Source organism: Sapajus apella, unplaced genomic scaffold (genome assembly GCF_009761245.1).
Source record: "Sapajus apella isolate SASKATOON/1434 unplaced genomic scaffold, GSC_monkey_1.0 scaffold109, whole genome shotgun sequence".
Taxonomy (NCBI): domain Eukaryota; kingdom Metazoa; phylum Chordata; class Mammalia; order Primates; family Cebidae; genus Sapajus; species Sapajus apella.
Window position 1 is genome coordinate 1,885,403 of NW_022437049.1, and position 6,965 is coordinate 1,892,367.

The 6,965-nt window shown below is 47.5% G+C and overlaps 1 long non-coding RNA gene across 1 annotated transcript; it reads right to left on the reverse strand.

Moving 5' to 3' along the window:
* On the reverse strand, positions 1-5,770 carry LOC116537340. The gene is made up of 3 exons (XR_004263081.1): positions 5,386-5,770; positions 4,417-4,581; positions 1-151 (listed from the first exon to the last, which is right to left on the reverse strand). It is a non-coding gene; the product is annotated as an uncharacterized LOC116537340 (long non-coding RNA).
* Positions 5,771-6,965: the final 1,195 nt, after the last annotated feature.

Sequence of the window (6,965 nt, forward strand, 5' to 3'; positions counted from 1 at the left end):
TTCGAGCTAACTTTCAATACCCACGCTACATTTATCACCTAAGAGTATAACTTTATCTATAAACACTCCCAAGCCATAGGAAGTCAGTGATGAAAGTGAGGTCCCTGCAGTGGGTTCTGGGAGGGTATCTCCCTCAGAAGGCAGTTTTCTCCTGTAGAAAAACATTGGAGGAAAAACACTAGATCATCTACAGTTAAAGAGAAGTTTCTCCTCAAATAACTATAGAGATGGCCATGATCTCCACCCCTCAGATAAAGAGCAGGGCTTACCTGAGTCAAACTGTCATGTTAGGAAGTTATGCCAGTTTTAAGACAAGTGGAAGAAAAGTGCCCTTAGCAGTGAAGTTGGCTGAGATGCCTCAGGAATGGGGGTACTTAAATAATGCTCTCATATGCCAACAACAAAAAATTAAAAATTATCATTTGTCATTATAGTATAAATGGAGAGACATACAGTTAGCTGATTTTTTTTTTTTTTTTTTTTTTTTTTTTTTTTTTTTTTTGAGACAGTCTCCCTCCGTCACCCAGGCTAGAGTGCATTGGTGCAATCTCGGCTCACTGCAACCTCCGCCTCCCAGGTTCAAGCAATTCTCTGCCTTGGCCTCCTGAATAGCTGGGATTACAGGCACCCACAACCATGTCTTAATAGAGACAGGGTTTGGCCATGTTGGTCAGGCTGGTCTCGAACTCCTGACCTCAGGTCATCCACCCACCTCAGCCTCCCAAAGTTCTGGGATTACAGGCTTGAGCCACCATGCCCAGTCAAAAATTTGATTTTAAAGACAACAAAGCAAGGAAATAAGTGTTGAGCCTAACCCAGATGGACCGTGAGGGGCCCTGGTGGTGTTTCTCACTGTCCATGTTGCAGACAAGTTCTTCATTCCAAATTCCAGCCACACTCAACTGGGCAGCCCCAAGTTCCTGGTCACCTTGGGCTACCAAATTATCCTTTTCTGTTTTCTTAATTTTTTTTCCTATTTTTATCTTTCCCAGTCCTCCCCCAAAAGTCCTTCAAAGGGTGACTCTGGTGCTGAATTCTGCCTAGTAAGTGCTGGTTAGGATTTGAGCTATGAGACACACAGGTAACGGTGAATCAGAACGGAAAGCCTGCGGAGGGATGAGTGATGCTTCACCTGTAGTAGGGAATTGGGACTAGAGCAAAGGGGTCATACAGGTGGCCGCACATGCTGCCCCCGGCACGTACTGGGACCCACTGAAGCAGTGACCGCCAAGGCTTCTTGGTCATTCTCTTGATGCAGACCTGCAAGACTAGAAAGGCCCTCAGCTCAGTTTTAGGATTAAATAGACTTTTCTGTTACTAGCTTCGAGACCTTAGGAAAGTCAGTTTCTAGTCTGTGTATCTTCTTCATACTACAAATGTGAAATTCACAATGTCTCGTGTCTTCTGTGTGCCAGACTCAGTGTGAGGCTCCAAGAACAAAGTCCTCACAGCAGGTTGCTGGGAGGAGGCGTTTACACCACAAGAGCCCCAGTAAACCACAAGAGCTATGTAAACCAAGTGGTACACAGATGCTAATTAGCATATTATCATGGATTCTGAGGTCTGAGCTGCCCAATAAGCACATTTTGCCTAATCTTCTGTGCCTAGGAAATGAGTTTTTAGAGGAGATAATTGTCCAAGTGATAGGGTAATGAAGAAGGAAGCTACTTTTTCTTGTGGCTGGGATTTTGTTTGTGTGGGGTTTTTTTTTTTTCCTTGAGACAGAGTCTCGCTCTGTTGCCCAGGCTGGAGTGCAGTGGTGTGATTCCAACTCACTGCAACCTCCATCTCCCAGATTCAAGCAATTCTTCTGGCTCAGCCTCCTGAGCAGCTGGGATTACAAGCGTGCACCAGCACACTCGGCTAATTTTTGTATTTTTAGTAGAGACAGAGTTTTGCTATGTTGGTCAGGTTGGTCTCGAACACCTGACCTCAAGTGATCTGCCGGCCTCAGTCTCCCAAAGTGCTGGGATTACAGGCGCGACCCACCACGCCCGGCCCCTTGGGTGGGTTTTATAAGGACCAATTAGAACTCTGTCAAAGAGCTGGGGAAATCTTTACCCTGTTGGAATAAGAGAGGGCTAAGTGAAAAAACAATGTGTTTTGAGTTCTTTTCTAGTACTACTATGAGTCATACATATTTTCCTGTGTCCTGGAAATATCTCCCCTGGTAATTACGAGATGCAAGGAGGAAGTGAAGAGGGATTCATTTTCATGGAGAGGAGATACCCAGTGGGCAGGATTCTGCAGTGCCCAATTTAGTTTTCATCCCCCTCTATCCCATAAACATTTATTTTGAAGGCTTTCAAGGTTGGGGGAAGATGATGTTATTTCACATTGTTAGAGTCTGGTAGACCATAAAAGAAAAAGTTGGAGAAATGCAGTCAAAATGAGGTTAGAGCCAGGAGGAATTATAAAGGTTACATAGCCCAGAGAGTCCCCGTCATCAGTCCAAACACCGGAACCCACCGTCCGCGGTCAAGTTTGAACACTGTAGTGTATTTTTCCAGAAGTCAAATTATTTGATACCTTTTGTTTGCTTCTTCTGTTTTATTGATTTTTGAATGCATTTTGAATACAATGCATGCAGAGTGGTACACAATTCCAAGAATACAAAAGGGGATGAAGAGAAAGATCAAGCCTTGGCCGGGTGGGGTGGCTCACGCCTGTAATCCCAGGACTTTGGGAAGCCAAGGCGGGCGGATCACGAGATCAGGAGATCAAGACCATCCTGGCTAACATGGTGAAACCCCGTCTGTACTAAAAATACAAAAAATTAGCCAGGCATGGTGGCACGCGCCTGTCCCAGCTACTTGGGAAGCGGAGACAGGAGAATCACTTGAACCCGGGAGGTGGAGGTTGCAGTGAGCCAAGATCATGCCACTGCACTCCAGCCTGGGCAACACAGCAAGACTCTGTTTGGAAAAAAAAAAAAGAGAGAGAGAGAAAGATCAGGTTTCCTTCTACCTGGTCTGCCAGCCACCCATGCCTGTCTTAGGCGGCCATCATTACAGCCAACGAGGCAGAACATGATTCAAGTTAAAGATCAGGCCTCGCCGGGCGCGGTGGCTCATGCCTGTAATCCCAGCACTTTGGGAGGCTGAGGCGGGTGGATCACCTGAGGTCAGGAGTTCAAGACCAGCCTGACCAATATGGTGAAACCCCGTCTTTAAAAAAATAAAATAAAATAAAAAGATCAGGCCTCAGCCGAGCACACAGTGACTCACACCTGTAATCCCAGCACTTTGGAAGGCCGAGGCGGGAGGATCGCGAGGTCAGGAGATCCAGACCGTCCTGGCTAACACGGTGAAACCCCTTCTCTACTAAAACTACAAAAAATTAGCTGGGTGTTGTGGCGCGCGCCTGTAGTCCCAGCTACACGGGAGGCGAGGCAGGAGAATCACTTGAACCCAGGAGGCAGAGGTTGTAGTGAGCCAAGATTGCACCACTGCAGTCCAGCCTGGTCAACAGAGCGAGACTCCATCTCAAAAAAAAAAAAAAAAGTAAAGGAATAAAAGAATGGCTACTTCATAGACAGAGCAGTCCTGAGCACAGCTGGTTGCCCATTTTTATGGTTATTTTTTGATTATATGCTAAACAAGGGGTGGATTCTTCATGTGTCCCCTTTTTAGACCATGTAAGGTAACTTCCCGATGTTGCCCTGGAATCTGTTAACTGTCACGGTGCGTAGCAGTGAGGATGACCAGAGGTCACTCTCATCAGCATCTTGGTTTTGGTGGGTCTTGCCCAGCTTCTTTACAACCTGTTGCAACCTGTTTTATCAGCAAGGTCTTTTTGACCTGTATCTTGCGCCGACCTATCTAATCTTGCGCCTTAGAATGCCTAACCTTCTGGGAATGCAGCCCTGTAGGTCTCAGCCTCATTTTACCCAGCCCCTATTCAAGATGGAGTTGCCCTGGTTCAACCACCTCTGACACTCCCAAACACTCTGGAGGCATTTCCTCCAGAACTCCATGTTCAGAAAGCTCAGTCCTCACCATCCAGTGGTCACAGCCAGAAACCAAGAACAGCAAACCTCTCCCTCACTTCTTATCCTATCAACTCCAGTTCTATCCATTTTACCTCCAAAATGCCTCTCCACTCATCTGCTTTTCTCCAGGTCCACACACCACAGCCACCCAGCATCTGTCTGGGACTGGTCCACACCTTAGCCTAGCCTCTGTCGTCTTCCTCAGACCCACCCAGTCCCCCTCCCCTGCCAGGCAGCCGGGCTCAGTGCTGGTCTGAGGGCAGTACCACCCCGCGGGGCTTCTGCACGCCCTTGGATCAAAGACAAATTCCCTTCCTGGGCATACAAAACCCTGAGTGACCCGGAGCCCTTCCCTTCCCTCCCACATCCCCTCAGGCCTCTTCCTTCCGTCCCGCTGAGCACGTTCACTTATACAGGGTGCTTACCAGTCAGCTCTCCAGCTGTGGAATCTCTGCCGGCTGCATTTTTGGACTAAATGGCTGTATGTCCAAATAGAGCTCACGTTCATTCCTCTTTTTCTCTTGGAATGGGCAGAGCATGTTAAGTGAAATTTGATGATGGAGATGATGAAGAAACTCTCTGACGTTAATCTGAAATTGGTCACTTGTTTAAAATTACACAAACACATCTTGCTTTTGAAAGAACCAAAGGAAAATGCCATTCAATGCCAAAAGAGGCCTAGGAAAGCAGGGATGAGCTCATCTGAAAAAGCCCCAGGAGCCTGATCCATGTCTGGGTTCTGGCTTTCCCAGAGGAGCCCCACTTTCCTCACTTGTGCTTTCTGCACGCAACAGTTCCCAATGCAAAGAGAGGGTAGGCACAGAGGGTAGGCACAGAGGGTGGGCACACAGGGTAGGCACAGAGGGTGGGCACAGAGGGTAGGCACAGAGGGTGGGCACAGAGGGTGGGCACAGAGGGTAGGCACAGAGGCTAGATACAGAGGGTGGGCACAGAGGGTAGGCACAGAGGGTAGGCACAGAGGGCAGGCACAGGCTCTGGGTGGAATTGAGACCCCCGTTTGCCCCCATGTCCTTCCTCCTCCTGGCACTTTAGTCTAATGGGCAGCAGCCCTCAGGCTGGGGGCTCCCCAGGGGTTTCCTATCCAGGCCTCTGCCTCACTCTCCACTTCCAGCTCAGTTTCCCCCTCTTCCAAGCCCCTGGATTCCAGGGTACACCAGCTGTGTGAGCATGAACACTCAGACTAGGGGAGAGACCCCGACAATTGGTGGTGTGTGCCCAGAACTGCCTATCCAAGTAGACCTCTGCTGTCAAGACAGACAAGCTGAAGAGCACCTACTCAGTGGGCAGTAAATCCCTCATGGCACTAGGAGAGGGTGGGCCCATCCATTCTCTCTCCTGCCCACCCCACTGCACACCCCACGAGTCGCACCCACCCTTGGTCTCAACCAGCTCTTCCCTATTGTCAGCCACTGGCCTTGGAGATGCAGAAGTTACAGGAGAAGCAGAATAAATCCCACTCCAGCAAGAAAAATGCAGGTCCCAGAAGGCACTCCACAAGCGCACGTTCCCTTCCTCCTTATGTGCTTGTGACAGTGACAGATAGGTTCCCCCTGGGGCGGGTGGGTATTTTCATCTTCCAAGAGAATGCACTCCATTACTCCATACGTTTCTGTCCTCTCCGCCTCCACATAGCCTTCCAGCCTAACACTCAATCTCTCATGGAATATTCTTGACACTTTAAAGGATCTGGCCAGCGCGTAAGCCAATGTGGCTGCATTCTTTAATTAATATTTATTGAGTGTCCCTATTAGGTGTCTGGCAAGCTCAGTGTGTTGTATGTGGCTAAAATATCTATTCCTCTTCCTCTCCAAGAATGTGTGTTCCTGGACAACCCAGGAATGTGGACATGCCAACTAAAGGAACCACACACTCTAGCAACAGCAAGAGCTGGGAGTCCGCAGGCAGAGGCCAGACTTGGGGCCAGGAGGTCGGGGCTTGAGCCCTGAGGTCCCAGATGGGCTGTGTGACATCCAGCAGGTAATGTCACCTCTCTGAGCCTGTGTCTACAAAAATGTGATTGGCAATACCACTCTGCCTGCCTCCTAAGGCTGGGAACGCTGTAGAAACCTAGTGAGATCACATAAACGATGTCTTTTGAAAAGTTTAATAAGAATACCAGGTATTTCCTCCTAAAGAAATCTTTGGTGCCTTTCTTGGTAGGCACAAAAATTGAATCAGGTGGCCTGGCGTGGTGGCTCACGCCTATAATCCCAGCCCTTTGGGAGGCCGAGGCGGGTGGATCACGAGGTCAAGAGATCGAGACCATCCTGGCCAACATGGTGAAACCCCGTCTCTACTACAAAATACAAAAATTAGCTAGGCGTGATGGTGCACACCTGTAGTCCCAGCTACTTAAGAGGCTGAGGCAGGAGCATTGCTTGAACCCGGGAGGCGGAGGTTGCAGTGAGCCAAGATCGTGCCACTGCACTCCAGCCTGGCACCTGGCAACAAAGCAAGACTCTGTCTCAAAAAAAAAAAAAAAATTGAATCAGGTTTAAAAGAATAGGGTCCTGGGAAGTCAACATCTTAAAAACGCTAGTCATGGCATGAATTTAGATTTTGAGGCTCTGATCCAAACTGTGGATAAGTTCCTTTACCCTTTGATAAATATTAAATATGCTCATCTTCAATTCTATATTTTCCATTATGTATATATTGTATATATTCCTCCCAATATGTGTGTATGTATATATAATATATATACATGTAATTGAAGATTATATAAATTTATTATGTACATGTATGCAATTATATATGGTATAATACAATTACACATATATATAACCTTCATTATATGTAGAAGTATTACATATACATGCACGCATACACATTGGGAGGAAGGAAAGTTCTTTCCAGAGGCTCCTTTGCAACAACTTGATGCTGCATAGTTGCAATTGCAATAAATTCTATGCATGTGGCATATGAATGAAATAGACTCTGAATACCATAAGTG